This window comes from Xenopus laevis, chromosome 3S, assembly GCF_017654675.1.
Source record: "Xenopus laevis strain J_2021 chromosome 3S, Xenopus_laevis_v10.1, whole genome shotgun sequence".
Lineage (NCBI taxonomy): Eukaryota > Metazoa > Chordata > Amphibia > Anura > Pipidae > Xenopus > Xenopus laevis.
In genome coordinates, this window is record NC_054376.1 from 45,191,610 (window position 1) to 45,212,924 (window position 21,315).

General features: G+C 40.2%; 1 long non-coding RNA gene across 3 annotated transcripts in view; it reads right to left on the reverse strand.

Annotated features, from left to right (window-relative positions):
- Window positions 1-21,315, reverse strand: part of LOC108712850 — a 48,751-nt gene that overhangs the window by 26,362 nt on the left and 1,074 nt on the right. Inside the window, exons 2-4 of one of the 3 annotated variants that reach the window (XR_001935055.2) lie at window positions 12,210-12,436; window positions 6,794-6,891; window positions 4,729-5,023 (exon numbers count right to left, since the gene is read on the reverse strand). This is a non-coding gene — a long non-coding RNA (uncharacterized LOC108712850). The remainder of the gene's footprint in view (window positions 1-4,728; window positions 5,024-6,793; window positions 6,892-12,209; window positions 12,437-21,315) is intronic. The other 2 variants (XR_001935056.2, XR_005966616.1) reach the window with 2 other exon arrangements.

Genomic DNA, 21,315 nt, shown 5'->3' on the forward strand with positions numbered 1-21,315 from the left:
TTGTGTATTTAGCTTCACCGTGCTATAATGCACCTTAACATTTTAATAGATTGTCATAATGTATGCCAACAGAAAATAAAAATGAGCAAAAGCTACTGGGAAACCATACTCTCATTTAATATCTTTAGTAAATTATTCCATATGTTCCACGTGTATTTTATATAGCTATGAGTTTGATATCATGCTAAATATACAATGCAGCAATTCTGAAATCTTACTAGCCCCATTCCCCAAATAAACATTCAGTTACAGATACACACACATTTATTTTATATATTTATTAATGTATTCATTACTTTAACTCATTAACACTATAAATATAAGACTAATACAGGTCGGGGGGGCGCTAGTGAGCAGCGATCCAAGATGGTCGCATCTTGATCACGGTCGTACTGCTTTTCACTATTATAATTCCCTACATATAGGGAAGAAACTAATTTCTAAGCAACCTCTTACTGAAAATATGTACATAAAAATTACCCAATGATGTATATGGCTAACAGCACAATGAAAACCAAAGGGGTTGCGATCTATATGAGGAAGGGATTACAAGTACAGGTACTAGAGACTGTAGAAGACCTGGAGGGCAGATTTATAGCATTGAAAATGCTACTGGCTGAGATGAAGATAAATATTCAAACTATGCAGCTCGGAAGGATGGGTAGATATTTGGAGGAACCCAGGAACTAGGCAATTTACTCATTTATCTCCTCCACATAAACTATATACCAGGACTGATCATGTATGGGTTTCACAAGGCCTAATGACAATGCCCCAGTCCTCCAGAATTTTAAACATATCTTGGTCAGATCATTCCCCCATACTTTATAAACTGACCTTTCTCCATCTCCCCAAGAGTTCAGCGAGATGGCGAATGAATGAATCCCTTTTAAAAGTCCCTGACATTCATAAGCAGCTGGAAACTGCCCTAAAAGAATATTTTCAGAACAGCTCCACAGTTTCCTCCACTGCTATAGTTTGGGAAGCCCACAAAGCGGTAATACGAGGTGTGTTAATTCAATGGGGCTCACAACGGAAAAAAGCCCAAAACATGAAAATCACCAATTTGACCACACAATTAAATAACTTATTGTTACAACAAGGGAAAAACCCTAAAGTAGACCTGAGAATTCAGATCAACTAAACCCATACAAAGTTAGATCTGGCCCTTACCCATAAGACAGAAAAAGCATGGAAATGGACCCAGCTGAGACTGTACTATCATACAAATAAACCAAGTCGCCTCTTTGCTAGGAAACTCCGGAACCACTTAGACTTCGCTCCAATCACTAAAATTAAATCCTCTAGTGGTTTTACCACCAGTGCTTTACAAGCGATCCTGCGGAAATTCCACTGCTTTTACAAACATCTTTATCAGGCAACACCAAGAACGCCATCCCACAAATTTGACACATTTTTCCAAGATATTGTTTTACAACCCTTGACCCACTCCCAACACTTATCTTTAAATGCGGAAATTACAGAAGAAGAAGTTAATGATGCTATTAAACACCAGGGCCGGACGGATTTCCAGCTTTATACTATAAGAAATTCTCACGTATCCTTTACCCCCAATGAACTATAATGTTTAACCAACTACTAAAGGAAGATAAACTCCTAGCCCAAAACGTAATGGCCACAATCATCCCCATCCCCAAACCAGACACAGACTCGTCAGAATGTAAAAATTATCGCCCAATCTCTATCTTAAATGTGGATATTACAATTATGGCTAAAATTCTCGCTACCCACCTTAGTATAATTTTACCACACCTGATTCATAAGGATCAAGTGGGCTTTGTCAGAGGTAAACAGTCTTCAGACGCTATAAGAAAACTAATCTTATTGATAGAAGGAGCTCAAAAAACATCCACCCCCTCCATGTTTCTCAAACTCGATATCAAAAAAGGCTTTCGACTCCCTGGCTTGGCCCTATCTTTATTACACTTTACAGAAATTTTTTTTAAATGGGTCCAAGCACTTTATCATGCCCTGACAGCTAAGGTACAAATTGGACCATATGCTTCTTCCCCACTCCAGGGGTGCCCCCTCTCCCCTTTGCTTTTTGACCTGGCTGTCGAGCCCCTTGCAATTTCTATTAGAAACAACGCTGACATTTTGGGCTTTAGGGATAACATCTATCACCACAAACTTAGCATGTTTGCAGATGATGTGACGTTATTCCTATCCCGCCCAATGTTGTCAGTTCCCAATTTATATAATGTCCTAGGTAAATTTATTGAAATCTCAGGTCTTACAATTAATCACATAAAAACAGAGGCACTAAACATAAACATGCCAAAGGATCTGACCAAGCTATTATCCCTTAACTTTGAATTTCAGTGGAATGCTAAGTACATAACCGTGTTGGGGATCAAATTAACTAAGTCATTCGACCAGCTATACACAGTCAATTACCCTACTGTATATCGAACACTGAGTAAACTTCTGGAGGACTGGGGAAAATACCACATTTCATGGTTAGGGAGAGTCTCAGCAGTGAAAATGGTTCTTCTGCCTATCCCTATCATAAAAAAGACCTACAGAAATTAGTATCCAATATATCTAAATTTGTCTGGAACAACAAAGTCCCTCGAGTTTGTCTCCAGGTACTGCAACGATCCATATCAGAAGGAGGTTTAGGGCTCCCGAATCTCTGAAAATATTATATAGCAGCGCAGTTGACCCATATACCTGCCATGCATGCACACAGAAATCCCCCTCTATGCTGTCTCTTGAGAATTGGTTCACCACCCCTTATGCGGCAGACTCTTTACTCTGGTCACAACCAAAGGACAGGCCAATGATAACTAGCCGCACTCTGAGACACACCATTAAAATCTGGGACAATAATGCCCGCCTCTACTCACTATATACGGCCTATATCCCCCGGCAAAGCCATTTTTCAATAACCCTCAACTTAACCCTGGGCTTCAGAGCAGTGCCTTTAGCTGGTGGAGTGACCATAACCTCTACAGGGTGAAAGACCTGCTTACAGTCAGAGGCCCAGCTACAATAGATTATTTAAAAGAAACTTATGACCTCCCAGAAACTGAGTATTTTCTAGCAAATCAATTATTACATTTTGTAAATGGTGTATCGATAGGAATACCCCCCTGAAAGCTATCACCCTTATATATAGACATATTAACTCTCCAACCTCATTAGTAGGGGAGCGTTATATCCAGTCATGGGAAAAGGACAGAAAGGGAGTGGTGTAAGCTCTGGGACAATTTAAGGAGAGGCTCCAACAACACGATATTACTCGAATCTGGATACAAGGTCCTCTTCCGTTGGTATCTCACTTCCAACATGTTAGCCCTTATGTACCCAAATGCGACCCAAATGTGGCGTTCCGGGGTCAGGCCCCTTTATCAAGCATGCTTGATAAAGGGGCCTGACCCCGAAACGTCGCATTTTCTGCTAATAAAACGCAAGGGACTGTCCCTGCTTGCACCTGCCCTTTGAGTGCCAGTGATTTCTTACCTACTTGCAGTTGGAGGGTGCCGATCCCTTCTATTCGAACTTGCAGAAATACCCATACAAATCATTAATGGGGGCTCCTCCACAAAATGTAACAAAGGCACAGAGAAAACTAATAAACCATATTTTCTTGGCAGCTAGACAGGTCTTAGCTCGGTCCTGAAAATCTCCAAACGTAAATTTTAATCTACTCAAACCCAAAATAGATTGGATATTTGTAAACCAACAATTGACTAGTATCGCGCTGGATACATTTCCCATGTTTCTGAAGGTGTGGCAACCCTGGATAGGTTATAGATTTGGAAGATCCTTCCCTTCCCATTAACTGACACTTTAACCTAAGGATAACGTATAGAAAGCTCCTAGCTGGGGACTGATATTTAGAGGGAGCCGCAAAGGGAGGAAATCCACTTTCTATTTCTTTCACTTTTTTTTTAGTATGTTTCCTTTTATTACTTTTCTTTACAGTTTGTTTTGGAATGTGTACAATTGTGTAATACTTTAAAGCTTACAACATAAATACTATTTCTTAGTTATGAATATTCATGTTGGAACTGAATTTCATTCGATCACAAGATCTCAATTGATCACAACTAATACAAATCAATACCTATGTTGAATATCTCATAAGACATGTAATGTAAAACTAATTGATATATCAATGTCCTTTCATTGGTTAAACATGTGATATTGTTAATGTCTTTTATTTGAAAAAGAAATAAAAATATTGAAAACAAAAAAAAAATATTCCAAATCCTATTTTATCACGTTAGTCAAGCAAAATAAACTTTAATTACACTATAAAAAAAAAAGACTAATACAGCTCTCAATTTTACTATAACTATTTACTTTTTCATTCATGAATAAGTTATAGGATTTAATTTCCCTTCAGTTTCATTTGCTATGCTACATAAACAGTCTTATTTTGTCAAATAACTGAAAAAAATTGTTCAAAAAACTGTATTTCTTTCTGTCTGTATCATGCTATTTTATTTTCTCTGCACAAACACGGCACAATAATGCAAATCTGCCAGCATACAGGAAAGAAGAGTAAATTAAATGTATGTTAATTCAATTAATATCAAGGGCAGATTTTACGCTTGAAAGGGGTGCTGGCAGACATAAATGGGTCATGCCAGTTTCATTTATTGTCCTGCTTTCTTTGTTAATTAGTATGATAAGATGACGATCGACTAGGTGGGAGGGAAAAGAGGGCAGAGATTAAAGAGAAAAAAATCAACCTACCTCATGCCCAAGCGGCCATCTTAAAGAGTTCTTTTGATTCCATCAAAATGGCTTCCAAGTACAAAGCAGTTTCTTGCTTGTGGCGAATGAAGAAACTGATGTCGTTTGGGCCCAAATTTTCATCTCAATTAGGCCTCGTATATTCTCATGATTAGCGAGGGTATCACACGGTGATGAGATTCTCAAACGCACATTCAAATTAACAAGCTGTTGATACTGATGCTTCTTCTGCTTCCTATTTGCGGAGCTACATAACCCACATAGGGAAGGGGATTCAGTCTTCTGTCCTAACTCACTGTTAGGGAGATAAAGTGAAATCAGTTCTGGGTATGTTCAACCTAAATAGATGCCAAGCAAGTCTAACCCCCTTTTCTGCCACCACTAAAGTGTTTTCCTTAGTAAATACTTTGGATTGGGACAACAATGTTAACCTAGGAAATAATGTAAATACTATAGAAAAGCATTAAGCTTTTGATATACAAATTTGAAAACATATTTAAATAAAAATACAGTTGACCCTAGAAAATAATTCATGAAAAAATATTAAAATGAATATAGATAATCCTACATTGAATACTTCAAATTCCAATTTTAAATAAATTTGCCCCTCACAAAATATAACAGGTTGATCGTTAAAAAAAAAAAAAAAAAGACCTAAGAAACTACTATACCAAGGAAAACCTTTATCTCACAGATTTCATTTTGCCAAACATTTTCATAATACCCCCTATTTTAAATTTTTTCTCTTGTCTTAATGACTTGGAATATGGTAGCAAAAAAAAAAAATTTATATTCTCTGAGCTGCTAAATAGCAACACATTGATGTTTCTGATTTTCCAGGGCTTTCTTGTATAATAAATCTATCGCAGCTGTTCTATAATATCTCTTTGCCCTCGTTCTGTAACCAAAAGTCATTGACACCAAAATAAGAAAAAAAAATTGTTGAAATAACTCAATTCCACAGAAATTTAAACATATTTAACCCCTTCAATGGCCTACAGTGTATGTGCCAACTACTAGATCTGTAGTCACATATTTAGCAGTGCATGTGTGTAACAAAGAAATTCTGATTATAACTATGCCAGAGAGAGGCCTGATTTTGGATACGCCCAGCATGCAATTGGACGCTATTGTTATTAAGATGAGGTTTAACACATGCAGATTGGAAGCATGCATATTCATTCGCCAGCTTCTAAAGACTTGGCCAATTGCTGCTTCTCATTAAGAAAAGGCTGGCACTCCTTATAAATCACTCTCACGCTCTGCAAGCAGTGTGGGAAAGAACGTTCTGTCCATTGTTTGTTGTGTGTGTGGCAGAGCAGATTGCACCAATTGTGTATCTAAGATTTTGTTTTTTGATCTCTTTAATTCACAAAGATCAGTCCTTTGTTACACTGGACATAAACAGAGTACACATTCACTATACCCTTATTTTTTATTCTTCTATTCCATCCAAACACTATTAAAACGGCTGTGTTTTGGGATGGTAAAAAGGCCCTGAATTTCTGTGAAAAGGCATCAGGCTACATTTAATATGACATTCAGTTTCTTGGAATTTGCACTTAAAGAGGAAAAAAACAAGTCCCCCCCCCCTGCGCAATAGAATAAAATATAAAAAAAGAAGATTTTGCTTCTGGCTTTTCACATTTTCAAAGATAAGCAGACTTTTCATGGATTCTGAGAAATTAATGGACCCAATCGGATATATTTTCCAGTACATAACAGGTGGCAGACATTAGCCAAGTGTTATGTTCCAAAGGACTAATGTGTTTGGTCTTACCCATAAGAACAGAATCATTCAAACACAGTCAAGGCTTTGATTTTAGTGAATTATAGCTATGCCCTTCACTTGCAGAAGAAAATGCTCTAACCATGCAAAGCTAGAACAGTATTCAAAACAGAGATAAATCCTTTGCCGTTCCCTATAAATCCTTGTGGGCAAATCCTGAACACTGAGTTAATTCCCTACATAAGCAGCAGCACAGCTGTGACTGAAAGAGGGGAGTCTGCTTTTTTAGATCTGTTGTCCCTACGTAAAATTATTGCATTTAGGAGCAAAACAAACCTTGAAAACAGAAAGAGGAGTATCTCTCTGGCTTACCGGAGGCCATTTTGAATTCTCCTCCAACAGCTTTCTGCTGTGACATTTTAACCCCTGTGTAGCTGTAAAGGTTAAAAGAGAATATGCTTTATAAAGATGTTCAATGTTCATTCTTCAAAACAAAATGGGTCATTTTGTGGAATATACTTGTGCAGGCCTGGACTGGCAATCTGTGGATACTGGCAAATGCCAGAAAGGATACTGTCAGATGCCATAGACAGTCACAGGGCTGGTGGGGGCTGTTTGGGCCTCTGTGTACATGAAATGCCAGGGCCTATTCTAAATCCCAATCCAGGTCTGTACATGTGCATTGTCCTTAATAAGATTTACTGATTGGAAATCACGCACTGTAATATAACATAACAAGAAAGAGTAACAGGAACACAACTTTAGGATGCCAACAGCATATCTGCCCCCAAATGTATCAAAACACACAAATGCTAATGGTCATGAGATCTGAAGTAAACTTTTGATTGCATACTGAAGTTTTCTTACAGCCCATAGAATACTTGTCTGTCATTCCTTTCAAATGTTTATTTCACACTTGGTCTAAAGATCAGAGAGAGAATTAGGCTAAATTGCACACAAAACCCTAATACAATAATATTTGAATTAAAACCACTTATTAATCAGCAGGGAGAGTCCAACAACATATCTGTGCTTTTTTTTGTTTGTTTGTTTGTTTTAAGAAAGGAAGGTGATACTTCCCCGTTTATGGTATGAGTCAAAAGAAATTACTCTTTTGGATGAGCCATGAGCTTTACCGTGTTTTTAATGTCCCATATCAAAGATTATAAAACTCACAACGTTTACTCAAGGTCTAGTAAGCTATATCAACCAATTATTAAATACCATTTACTGGTCCCCTGTGCTAAAGCAAACATCGGATTACTTGCTATGCATTAGTAGACCTGAGGACACTTTTATTATATTACTCCTTTATGATCAGATTCCAAATATAGGTGCTGTATTTAGAAATGTGTTTGCCAAAAGCAGCCAATAAGTCTTTACTTTCATTTTCCAACTTGTAGTAGGAAAATGAAATGAAAACAACTAGATAAGTGCTAAATTGCACAACTGTGCTTGTGCAATTTAGCACTTATGTTCGTAATGCAGTCCCTATAGGGTAAAGTAATAAAAGTTGCATAATATGCAGGAGGTCTACAAACCCATAGAAACCAATTTGATATTTGTGTTCAATAGGTGACGTGTAAATGCTACCACCTGATTTCTATCAGTAAGGCGCTACTCTAAAATGCAAATATGCAGGGTAGTAGACATTTTGCATTACCATTATTAAATAATATTTATAGTATGCTTGGAATTGTATCTTACTTTTTTTTAAGGTTTTTATCGCCAGGGCATTTTTCCTTTGGGGAAAAAAATAGAACATTTAGTGGAAGAAAGAGATATTATTGTAATACTGGCAGAATAAAACAGGATAATTATTAAAATTAGGGATGCACCGAATCCAGGATTCAGCCTTTTCCAGCAGGATTTGGATTCGGCAGAACTGAATCCTAATTTACATATGCAAATTAGGGGCAGGGAGGGTAATTTCGTGATTTTTTTGTCATAAAACAAGATAGTGAAAAAAAAATTCCCTTCCCACCCCTAATTTGCATATGCAAATTAGGATTCGGATTTGGTTCAGTATTCGGCAAATCTTTCGCAAAAGGATTCGAGGGTTCGGCCAAATCCAAAATAGTGGATTCAGTGAACCCCTAATTAAAATTTACTCTGTTTTTAGGGAAACCCCACATTGCTCTTGAAGTCTTGATGAATTTAAGAACTGAAAAGAAGAATGAAGATAATCCAGCACAGAAGAAAATGTTCCTATTTAGTCTAATATCATGTAATGTGCTCATTATCCAATATACAACATAACTCTGAGCCAGATTTATAAAATGATGATGGCATACAGTATGTAGAAGTCAGTGAAGCTGGTTAGCAGACAGGGGGGCACATTATCACACTATCCTATGGGAATAATCAATTTACTATACCTTTTGAAAAAAATGTAATACTTTTGAAAGGAAAAAATGTTTCTCATATAGCTTCTCATATTGTTAAAAACTTCCCAATAAATACAAGCCATACATTTGCATAGGCATGCATGATGCAAAGAAATTCCATTTAATTCATTACCTAACGCATATTATTTCAAAGTGACAGTACTTCTCTCGGTGAGAATGATCATGGTGCCAACTGCATATTGTACTGGGTCTGTGGCCAACAGGCAGTTGCAGGAAGTTTGAGCGCCAGCTAGAGGAAGCAGGATGCAGGGCAGTCAGGCAAAGCAATGTTACAGTGCTAAAGTGACTGCATTTGTCATGTCAAAGCACCAGAAAATAAATCTGGAATATTCTGAACCCTACAAACCCAGACATTTTCTATTAACTGCCCTAAACACATCAATACATAGTGAATTTGTTATCAGAAATGCCATCGGGATGACACAAAAATAATTTAGGAGCTCCCAGTGTTGAAATGTAAAGCTTATCTGAGCATGAAGTAAGTTTTCTATGGTCTTCTATGGTTTAGATAAATTAGTCTCAGTTTCAGTATTACCTTGGGCCTTCAAAGCTTTGATGAGTGACAAGAGTAGAATTCAATAACAGCAAAAGGGCCAGACGTTGGACTTCCCAACTATAAAGCATGATTTATATATTGAATATGCTTATGTGATTCTGGTTTTGTTTCTCTCAATATATGTCCAATATTTACCGGTGTGTCACTGATTAGAATATTGTATATGCTTTTCATTTATTTTTTTCAAATGCCTTGAATATATTTTAGCATTTGCAATACTGGACTGAATAGCACACACATTTTTTATGCATAACCAAGCATTAATTATCACTTAGAATCACAATCTTCATTAATAACTTGTCACAGATTCAATAATACATGTGAGAACAGGAAAAGGAGGCATAATGTGCTAGCTCATCTGTCTGCATGACTGTTAAAAGAAGGCAAGGTGAGAAAAATGTATTATATAGATAATAGATAGATAGAGAGAGAGAGAGAGAGAGAGAGAGAGAGAGAGAGAGAGAGAATAGATAGAGAGAGAGAGAGAGAGAGAGAGAGAGAGAGAGAGAGAGAGAGAAAGAGATAAAGATAGATAGATAGATAGATAGATAGATAGATAGATAGATAGATAGATAGAGATAAATAGATAGATGATAGACAAACTTAAGTAAGGTCCTAGCTTTTCCTCATATATGTACTCAATTTTTTTTTGTGTTTTTTTAATTCTTGCTAACATTATGCTGCACTGTTGGTAATTCATTTTCTTTTTCAAAGAAACACTCTAATTTTTTTTATTCAAGTGCTGGACATGGCGTGGGAAAAAACTTGTTTGGGCCTTTCACAAAAGCCACTGTCCCCTTGAATGAAAACCAATTAGCCTGGCCCAAGGTCCCAGCATTGAAGAAGCTGTACTCTTTTTCATTTCCAAAGTTTCAATTGCTGTGAACTCAGCCTGGAAGTGAATTAGGTGACCCCACTTCAAGCAACCCTTAAAAACAACTAAGATTATGGAAAACACGACATCTCTATATCCAGCACCCAGTGCTGAAGCACATTGCCCTCACAATACCCTTCCATAAATCCCCATACAACACTGGCCAATACAATGGGATCAGACCTGCTACGGAAGTTAATTTGGCTCATAAATTTCAACAACTAGCCATTGTAGGCAGCCCTATGTGTGGGTGGAGCTATCTTTGTGTGTATGTTTGTGTATTTGCACGTGTTTTTGTCTATGCGGGAGTGTATATATATGTGTTCATATAGGGATATGTGTATAGCTTAACTACAGAGGAAACAGACCCTGCAACTGCAGGGGGGCCCAGGTGATATAGGGGCTACATGAGGCCCTAAATAATGAGCAATTTAAACATAATTGATCAATTTAAAAATATACTGGTAAAAAAGGATAACCTCTGGTTATGTTGGCGGCCTTAAAATGAATTTGCTGTGGGCCCAGTAACATCAAGTTATGCCAATACATATATATATATATATATATATATATATTTGATGGGAATGTTCTGTCTTTGTAAATGCAATTGTGTATGTGATTGCGATGCTTAGCTAGAAATGGCAGATAAGTATGGGAGAAGGAAGTGGGGGAGCAGTGTGTCACTGGTTGTGATGGAAACAGAATGCACATTTCTAAATGTAGTATTTTCCATTGTGTGCCAGAAAAAGTATTGTATACAAATAATATGCCCCAGCTCCACACCTGTGAAACCGAAGAAAGAGCTGTTGGGGAAAGACTGCATGGGGAAGCATCTAGGGCTCAGGTGCCACACAATTAATTAAAAAAAATGCTTACATATTCTTTTCTAATAACCAGGGCTAGAACTAGGGGTAGGCAGAAGACAGAGGCACGTGCTTAGGGCGCAAAACTTTGGGGCGCCAGGCAAGTACCTCACATGTAGCCTACCCCTAGTACGGCAATTGTTACCTCACTGAAAAGTGGGTGCGCTTCGCGCGCAGTTCCACACGTGCGTCCTCGGTTGCGCTCGGTTGCGCACGTGCGTCCCCAGTTGCGCGCGGTTGCGCACGGTTACGCACGCGCGTACTCGGTTGCGCACAATTACGCACGCGTGTCCCCAGTTGCGCGCGGTTGCGCATGATTACGCACGCGCGTACTTGGTTGCGCACTGCTGCGGCCTGGGCCGAAGTGGCCGACTGGGTTGCTTACAGCGCCCGGCTGGCCCGGCACTGCTAATAACTCCTTAGTTCTTGTAAAATGATGTCTGTGTAGTCGACCATATCACTTTCCCTTTCCATTCAATGGTACATGATATGAAGGTAAACGCCAAAGCGTAGTGATGACCCTAACCACAACTTTCCCTTTAAGGGACGCTGAGTTGCTGCATGTGGGCAGTTGAGCGACACTTTCTTGGGGGCGGTGCCTACAGTCAACAAAGGATGGTTAACAGGATTGCAGTTGGAAGGAATATTCAGTTATTTGGGGGTTCTGGGGCGCAGGGTCACTTAGATGTTTGGCATATACAGTAATTATAGTGGGGCCGGTGGCAATCAACCAGCTGGCACTAGGTTTGGCAAATTGGCTCTAGCAGTCCATTTGGTGCTTGGTTTGGGTCTTAGCGCACAAAAACATTTTAAATGTGTTAATACCGACGCCCTTTCACTGTTAACCCAACCTGCCATGTCTCCTGCTCATCTCTAGCCCCCACAGAACTGAAATTGCAAATATGCCTGTGTCCCTTTAAAACACCCATTAAAGCTGAGGTCTCCCTGAGACCTGCATATAACGCAGAATGCGGCAGTTGGAGCCCCTTTACGTCTGCCAATACAATTACTCTGAGAATGACAAGTAGAAGGCGAAAGCAACAGATGTTACCTGGAATGAAAGTCAGAGGCGGAGCTGACGGGCACTGGGGTGTTAGACTGGTCTTCTCCCTCCATGGATGTACCAAAGGTGACGCCTTGGAAGTGATTCCTACTTTCGGTTATCTAGCTTTATGACGGCTTATTGACACTCATACAGCTAGATAACCAAAGATAGAAACAAACTCCCCATCCTGGCCTTCGGGATCCTCACAAATCTTCCATCTGTCACCAAAAAATCTAGTAAAAAAAAAAACAAAAAAACAATACAGATAAGTACAATAATAGCAGTCCAAGTGATGGTACTATGAGGTCATGTATTATCTATATGCATTGACTTACTATCCATTACCATGTGTTCCATCTTGCTTGTCCGCCCGAGGGCAAAGACACATGGTAAGATTTATAATATAGACTGCGAGCTCTGTCTCTTTTACCAACCTCTCTTTCTTAAGTTAATATGACCTATGAGAATGTGACGTCACTACAGAGGCAGCCAATGAGCGCACCGGCATTTAAACTCCAGCAGCTTCCCTCTCTTTTGCCTAAATGGCCCATCTAATGATACTGACAATATGTAAGTGTCCCTTTGCTGAATCACAGCGATTTACTAATTATGCGACAAGAGTCGTTTACCAAGAGAGGGGCAGTTACAATATTTAGTTAGCCAGTTCTCAATAATATGTTAATACACTATAAAAAAACACACATGTAAACCAAAGTGAATAAGAGACAATGCAGTTCATAATTTAGCAAATTTGATGTAAGGCTTTTAGTAGCAGATTAAAGGGTCTTACATTTTAATTATGACGCAATAATGTTGCGCAACAACAAATGTTATATAATATTTACATATTACTTCGCGCTCATTTTCTTTGCTTTTCCTTTATGACTTTTTATTTGAAAAAATGTTTATGTTCTTTTAAAAAAGCAAATGATTACATAAAGGTTAATATATTACACAGGGGCAGTGACGTACAAGCAAAAGCATTTACAAACGCAAGAAATCAGTGGAACCTCTTTTTGCCTCAATTAGAAGCTCAAAAACAGATTTTAACGTACCAAGTAACTGCAAATGTGTAATTTAGCAACCGATAATGAATCCAAAATCAAGGCACATCTCATTGCATTCAATAAAAGACAGTATGTAGTATGAAAATGTAGGAATATTAACAATTAAATGCATATACTGCAATACAACTCTCAAATATAAACTATATGGGAAAAAAATCACAATAATGCCCAATAAAAAACGGAATATTCCTTCTGCACAAGATGGGCAGAAAAAATGAAAAGAAATGGAAAAATAAAAACCGTAGGAATTACGTATATAGATTATGAGAATGTAACTTTCATTAAGATATAATGTGCTGTCACAGAGACAAGAAAGAAAAGCATTGGACTAACTGGGCAGCTAGAGAAAAAGTGTTAGGCCTGAAGGAGGTTATCACACCAAACATTAAAGAAACCTGCATAATTATTTATAATGATGATATCTAGGGAAGTTATTTTAAATTATGAACATATTTCTAAAGGCACACAGACGGTAGTGGACGGTTGACGTTATACAGTAACTGATTAACATGGAAAAAAATCTCCTAGTGTTGTTAGATATACGAATATAGTTTAAAAAAAAATCGAATATTACCGAAATATATTTCAGGAATATATTGGACTGAAATGAAAAATGAAAATGTGCAAATGAAACAAAGATATAACAATAGCTATATATCATTTGGATATTAACTAACAAGACAGGATTGCTTGGAATCAAAAATCATTCATGAAAAGTCCATTTAAAACGCAGAGGTCTCCTTAAAACCTCTATATATCTACCTTTTTGTGAACAAATTGCATGCACTTTAATTGTTTTTTATTGACAGTTTTAAACAAAAGTACAAAATAAAGGGCGAAATGCTTATATTATCTTCCACCTATACTTCTAATTTGTTCGTGGTTCCCAGTAATATACACACACACATATATAGATATATAGATCCATATAGAAATACATATAACGAGTGAAAAGAGCAGGGGACATTCACAAGATGTTTTGCTTTAAAGGAGTCGTCTGTTAATCATGTGGGATAATGGAAATGTTATATTGCTTTACTGTTTTGTGGACAGAGACCCCCCCCCCATCATTAAACGACATGCTAAAAAACCTAAATAATGTATTTTATTTTATCGAGAATTATTATTATTATCACTGTGTGCAATATTTTCAAATGGAATTTATTTTTTTCTCACCATTTGTAGAGTATGTTAAATATAAGTATTAGGGTGTTGGCCAATATTATTCCTGTATGAAAATTGAATCCTTAAATGTGCAGAACAGAGAGTGGGTGATTGTGGGTGTGAGAGGAGAGAGAGAGAGAGAGAGAGAGAGAGAGAGAGAGAGAGAGAGAGAGAGAGAGAGAGAGAGAGAGAGAGAGAGAGAGAGAGAGAGATGGTGACTGTAAAAGGAATTGAGCGTCAGAGAGAGCAAAAGGGCGATTTGGGGGGAAGAGAGAAACGGGGCGTTGATAGAGATAGAGAGAGAAGAAGGAGGTTGAAGAAAGAGGGGAGGTAATTTTTTAGTTAGAGAGGAAAGAAGGGTTTCTCCCATTGAGTGAGTCAGAAAGAAGAGAATGGGCTTGAAAGAAAGAGAGAAAGTAAGGGGTCATTTAATTCTGTGAGAGAGACAGAAGAGAGGAATTTAGTGGATGAGAGTTGTGGATTGAGTGAGAGAAAGAAGAGGGGTTTGTGTGAATGATGATAGAGAAGAAATAGGGATTAGGAGAAAGAGAAGAGGGGATTGAACAAGAGTGAAAGTAGGGGCAATGGAGGAGGAGTCAGTTCGAGAAAATGAGGGAGTTTCTTACAGAGTCCAGAGAAAGGGAGAGAGAGTGCATTTTAAACAATATTAAACAGAAAGAAAGAAAGAAAGAAAGAAAGAACTTTAAAGGCATCAGGAGACTAGAGCAGCATGTCCCATACATAAAAGGACTCATTAATGAATGTCTCAGAAAGGAAAGAAAAAGAAAAACCAATCAGGATTGAGTTCCTTTTCAATTCGGCAAGAGTACGGAGCTAAAGAGTGTCAGGGAACCACGGTACAATGCAGCATGACAGATCCCCAGTATATAATATAAGTTTTTTATAAGCACCAGTATAACAACACTGCTTGTTTCGCTGTAATTCCTGATCGACATGTTTATTTGTCTCTCTGAGAACAAACTGGATATCCACCTATTCAGGCTACAGGCAAAATTAGTAGAAATCTGTTTAAATAATACAACCCAGATAACCCCTAAATCTCTGACAGTCTCCATAACGCAGACTGGGCCGCTAAATGTGCCTTTTAGTGTCAGGCTTTCCGCCCAGCCACTGCTCCATAGACATACACTGGAGATACAGTGGAGCTGACCAAAGTCCTGAAATGTGGCGTTCAGCGCTAGGAATGCGCTCTCCCATTGCACTCCAGTACCGGAGGATAGTGTAAGCCATGCCAGTATGTGGCCAGAGCAGAGACTACCTAAGTACATGAGATCTAAGTGCACACGATATGTTACAGTGAAAGGCCTACATCCAGCGAGTTGATCGCAGAACGCCGCAGCCCTGCACTTGCTACCGAGCAGTAGTCTATAGGATCAATGCGTGTGGTTGTGTATCACTATTTATTGCTTTGCACACAGCATAGTAATGAGGGCACGTTCAATTCGGATATGTGCAGTTGTTTATCTGTTTGTGGGCATGTTGGATGCACCTAGTATTTAGTGCTTAAGTTCCCTTTCAAATTTTCCAGAAAACAATACTAAAATTGTATATTCAAGCCCAGCGCACGGGCAAAGAAATGCTCCACTTCCCTGGCTAAAATGAATCTATAATCATCCTGTTTGCACTTTGTTTTTCTAATCAGCGCTGAAGCCTGAGCTGAGAGTAACACAACCTCGCCTAATAGCGATTGGGAAGCCTCATTCTTCCTCCACGGCGCGACGTCACCATGTTTTAATTGGGTCAAACTATTTTTAACCAACCCGTAGTAACCTCATTTATTTTTGGTCTCAAGGGCCTGACTTACAAATTATGTCCCTGCCAAATTTTTGTCATGGTGCATTCCAGTATCAGGCCAGCCGGGCGCTGTAGGCAAACTGGCCGGCCACTTTGGCCCCCGCCGCAGCAGTGCGCAACCAAGAACGCGCGTGCTTAACCGTGCGCAACCGGGGACGCACGTGCGCAACCGCGCGCAACCGAGGACGCACGTGCGCCGGACTTAGGGTAGGCTGCATGTGAGGTACTTGCCTGGCGCCCCAAGCTTTGCGCCCTAGGCACGTGCCTCTTCTGCCTACTCCTAGTTCCAGACAGTTCCAGTACTATTAAATTGCCAACTGAAAGCATTCTGCATTCAACAAAAAATTTGAAAACATGGTAGAGAAAAACAATGGTGGTAAAAAAAACTGGATGATCTCAATATTATATATTGGTACCAGTATTATTGGATACCAATGCGTTGGGAACATCTGTACACTCAGCCTGAAAACTGGCAGTATTAGGTTCATTCTGCTGGGCATTTATAGATCCGTTAGGACCTAAATCCTATTCTTGTTCAATAAGGATAGACCTAATCTCAGACTAACAGCTAGGGGCTAATATGCACATATCCCTTCTGCCTCTCATTAGAAATAAACTAGCAGGGACCCTGCTTCCACTATAAGATCTGACCTGGTGGGGTCACTTTTCTGTCCTCCTTCAATGAGGACCTGCTGAGAAGTCAATGGGAAAAACATGGAAATCTCTCTTGCACTAAAGACAAGGGATTCATATCGAATCCTCGCCCAAACATGTTATAGATATGTAAGGGTGCTGAAGGAATCACTCATTCCGACTTTTAAATGGCAGAGAGGCCTAGTGTGTTGTCAGCCAGCAGGTAATAGTTATGTACATGTGTAGTATTGGCAATTCCTTGGAAATACAATGAGCAACGGTGCAGCAACAAAAATGGATACAATCACGTGTACTTTATATCTTCCCACTTCTTACTGCAATGTGACCCCCTAGGCCAAATCATTCTATCTATTTCAGAACTGGGTTACTCTCTTTCTTTTAATATTACATTGCAAGGCTCATTCTCTAAACCCTAAAACGCTAGTCAAACACACAGGGTACACCTAGTGACAGTAGATTGCTCTGCTTCTGGGTTATGATAAATATAAATAAGTCTGAGTCGTTTGGCTGCTAAAACTGGTGTTCCATATTTATCAAATAGCATCACAGTAGGGTGATAATGAAATAAAAATACTTTTCCCTTATAATTGCTCCAGCGTTTCCTTGATAAATATAGTCCTAATATATTGGATATCTGCTGTTATTGCCCTTAAATATAAAATAAAATGTGTGTGTCTGGCAGGCTGCATAGCCAGGCACGAGCAGACATCACAAGTGCAGTCTCTTTTACTTGTTACAAATGTGAACCTTGGTATTTAAGTGGCACTTGGGTAAGTGTCACCCCGATACTGAAGATATTACATTTTATGATTTTATGCGAATAGAATTAATTGTGAAATAAAAATGGATTAATTATGATAATTAAGATAATAGCTCTTAATGTGCCCTAGTGAATAGATGATGCTGTTAATATTATCAATGATTGCCCTATTAAATATCTTATTAGTAATAATGCTGATAAATCGTATTCGTCCTGGCAAAAAAAAGCAAAGAAGGTTAAAAAGAATAATAATGCTATTGTTATGAAGGAGTATAGTGCAAGTTGTGTACTAAGTAACAAACAGTAAAGCAGTTTTCAGTGCCATCAGAATATGGAAATGAGTACACGCTGTGTGCCAATCCCAGACAGAAAAGTGGATCCCAGGGCTAATTCCCCCCACCCGTTGGTGATGGTACAAGCCTGAGTTGCGCTCTACTCACAATACAGTGGGCAGTTGCTGCAATGGGGAGGCCTCACGCCCACACTGAACTTCAGGTAGAGATTTATGTGGAAGAGACGGACAGGAGCACGGGTGTGGGTGTGGGGGCCATTGGCCTTGGCAAACTCCACGCGGGCCAGTTGGCCATGGCGACAGAGAGCAGATTCCATCACGTTCCAGTGATATGATGATCAGACTGTAAATCCAGCAACAATAATCCTTCCGCATGTGGCAAACGTGCTGTTGACAGGCAAGTTCCGGCGGCTGCGCTAGCCCTGGCCTATAGCTAGAACAAGAAGGTGCCATTGTTCCTATGGGGGGGGGCATGATCTCTCTCTCTCTGTCACTGGTACAGGCTCAGGCACTGCTGGATCCCACAAAGAGCGGACACTTACACGCAACGGGCATCTCCAGATCCGGGAGGCAGAAGGAGCAGCAGGCGAGATGCAGCGGTGAAATCTGATGATAGGAGGACTTCTCCGGACACGCAGGGGTCCCCATTTAAGGCGGGGGGCGATGGCTTCCAGTTGCACAGTGAGCTGCAGCTCCCAAGCATGACACCTGGCTGATCCGCTAGCCCTCTCAGCTTCTGACTCTATCCCCGGAGCTGCCAGTTGGAGCTCAGACCGCACTGACGTCACCGCAGCAGCAGCTCCCGCCCTCCAACCATGAGCCGAGCAGAGGTGGAGGGAAGCATCGTGGGCGGGGCAAGGAGAGAAGGGGGTGGAGAAACAGAGAGGATGGAGGGAGGATGCGGGCTACCCTCGTTTTCTGCACTTGCCTTTAGTCTTTAATTAACGCTCTGAAGGAATCTCAATTAAATCCCCACAATGCTGCATTCTCCAGGAGGCGTGCGCTGCACTTTTTAGCCTTTAACAGCCACGTGGTATTTCCTCTCCCACCCCCCATCCGTGTGACAGAGAGTGTGACATGTTTGGAGATCATACTTACACTGGCATATCCGCACCCCAAGACTTGTACGTGCCCCCAGACCAGGACAGCCGGGCCCTGTAGGCAACCGCAGTAATGCGCAACCGGGGACGCGTGTGCGTAATCGTGCGCAACCGAGGACGCACATGCGTAACCGTGCGTAACCGTGCGCAACCGGGGACGCGCGTGCGTAACCGTGCGCAACCGAGGACGCGCGTGCGTAACCGTGCGCAACAGAGGACGCACGTGTGCGCAGCCGAGTGCGGTTAAGCGCAAAGCACTTTGACTTCAGAGAGCGCACCCACTTGTCACTGAGGCAACACTTGCCGGACTAGGGGTAGGCTGCATGTGAGGTACTTGCCTGGTGCCCCCCAAGCTTTGCGCCCAAGGCAAGTGCCCCTTCTGCCCACCCCTGCCCCAGCCTATGGGATAGATTCGCCAACGTTACCCACGTCCAACTGTCAGCTCAGGGTTGAAGGCAGTGACATGATCTGATGGTATTTCTTGGCTCTTTAGCGCACTTGGAGATGCCAATCACGTTACACACAACATATTACTAACCGAGATAAATGGCCAGTGCTGGTTATATTAGCCTGCGAATGTCAATGGGCAGAGATTATGGCAGAAGTAGCCCCGAGTCCATGTACCTACACAATGCACCCTGGGCCCAGGCTGGAACGTGTTGTTGTATTGTTCAGTGTTATTATCCCTTCCCTCGCTTCATCCCATTCAACTGTACGCGCCGCTCTCCAAATGCTGAAAGTGAGGGGCAGACAGACTTAGCGCTATCCTGTTAGCTCTGCAATGGGCTACGGCACCTCTGAATGATCCCATAATACCATTAGGGCTATAGAAGTGCCGTGCCGCGGGGGATCCGGCTAAAGGAATGCAGAGCAATTTGGAAGTTTCTTTGATGATTGTTCCCCAAAGAAAGGAATCCCCCTGCGCCGAGGCTGATCTGCTGAGGGCAGCCGGGGCTGATCTGCTGAGGGCAGCCGGGGCGCTCAATCCGCTTGTCAGGCGCTACAGGCCGGCACGAGCAGCAGGGGAGCTACGGGCTAGTGAACTTGTCACGGGCTAGTGCGATCCATCAAACTGCTGCACCCAGACACACAGCAGGGCAAGGTCAGGGACAATCCCATTAACACTCCCAGGTCCGGCCCTAGCAACCAAACAGCACTGCAGGAATCTCCCTTGTGTCTATCTCCAGCACTGGCCAGTATGTTCCCTCATCCCCTGGGCCTGACCCCATCAGTACCACCAGGCTCTGTGCTGAACAAAGGGCCGAGCCCTGGGACAGTCTGATAGGCTGACAGCTCTTGTCTCTCTTTGCCTGACTGTCAGTCTCCATATCTGTCTCTCTAGTTGTGGAGTTTGCCTTTAAACTGACTATTAATTCAACTGGATATCCTATCTGCCTAGTTTTCTGTTCTATATATGGTTTATATCTCATCTGTCTATGTATATATCTAGCATCAATCTCTCATTAGCAGCTATGGCAATCAGCAATGTATAGACTATTTTTTATCTATCTATCTATCATATATATATCTATCTATTTATCTATATCTATCTATCTATCTATTTATCCATTCGTCAGCATCCTTCTATCAACAACCTATTTTATGTTTTTTTGTAAAATTCTGCATTCTGGGTTTTCTATCTATCTATCTATCTATCTATCTATCTATCTATCTATCTATCTATCTATCTATCTATCTAGTATCTCTCTCTCTCTCTCTCTCTCTCTCTCTCTCTCTCTCTCTCTCTCATCTATCTATCTTTATCTAATCTATCATCTATTAATCACTTGTTAAAAATATATCTATTTTATATGTAAACATTCAACCTTTCATATAATAGCGTATTTATTTTTCATTGACTTCCAGTAAATACATTGTATATAAAAATTGTATTTATGTAGCTGCTCAATGCAACAATGGCATACATATATCTGCAGCTTAGTCACCGAAATAGCACTGATTCGCTTGTATATTAAAAGGAGTTTACTGCAAAGCCGCCACTCTGCAATTATATCTATTTATAGACATAGGTGTGTGAGTAAGAGAGAGAGCGTGGGTGTGTGTATATCTGTGTATTCGAGTGTGTCCGTACGTATAGAATAGTATATATATATCACACACTCACATTTTTATGTGCTCGCTGGTGTATCTGTAAAGTGCAAATTGGCCATTTTAGAAATAGACGACTGCACAATGCTAAACCGGAAAATACACAGTACAAAGAAAAATTACAATGCATTCTGTTCCTCTCGAACATTTA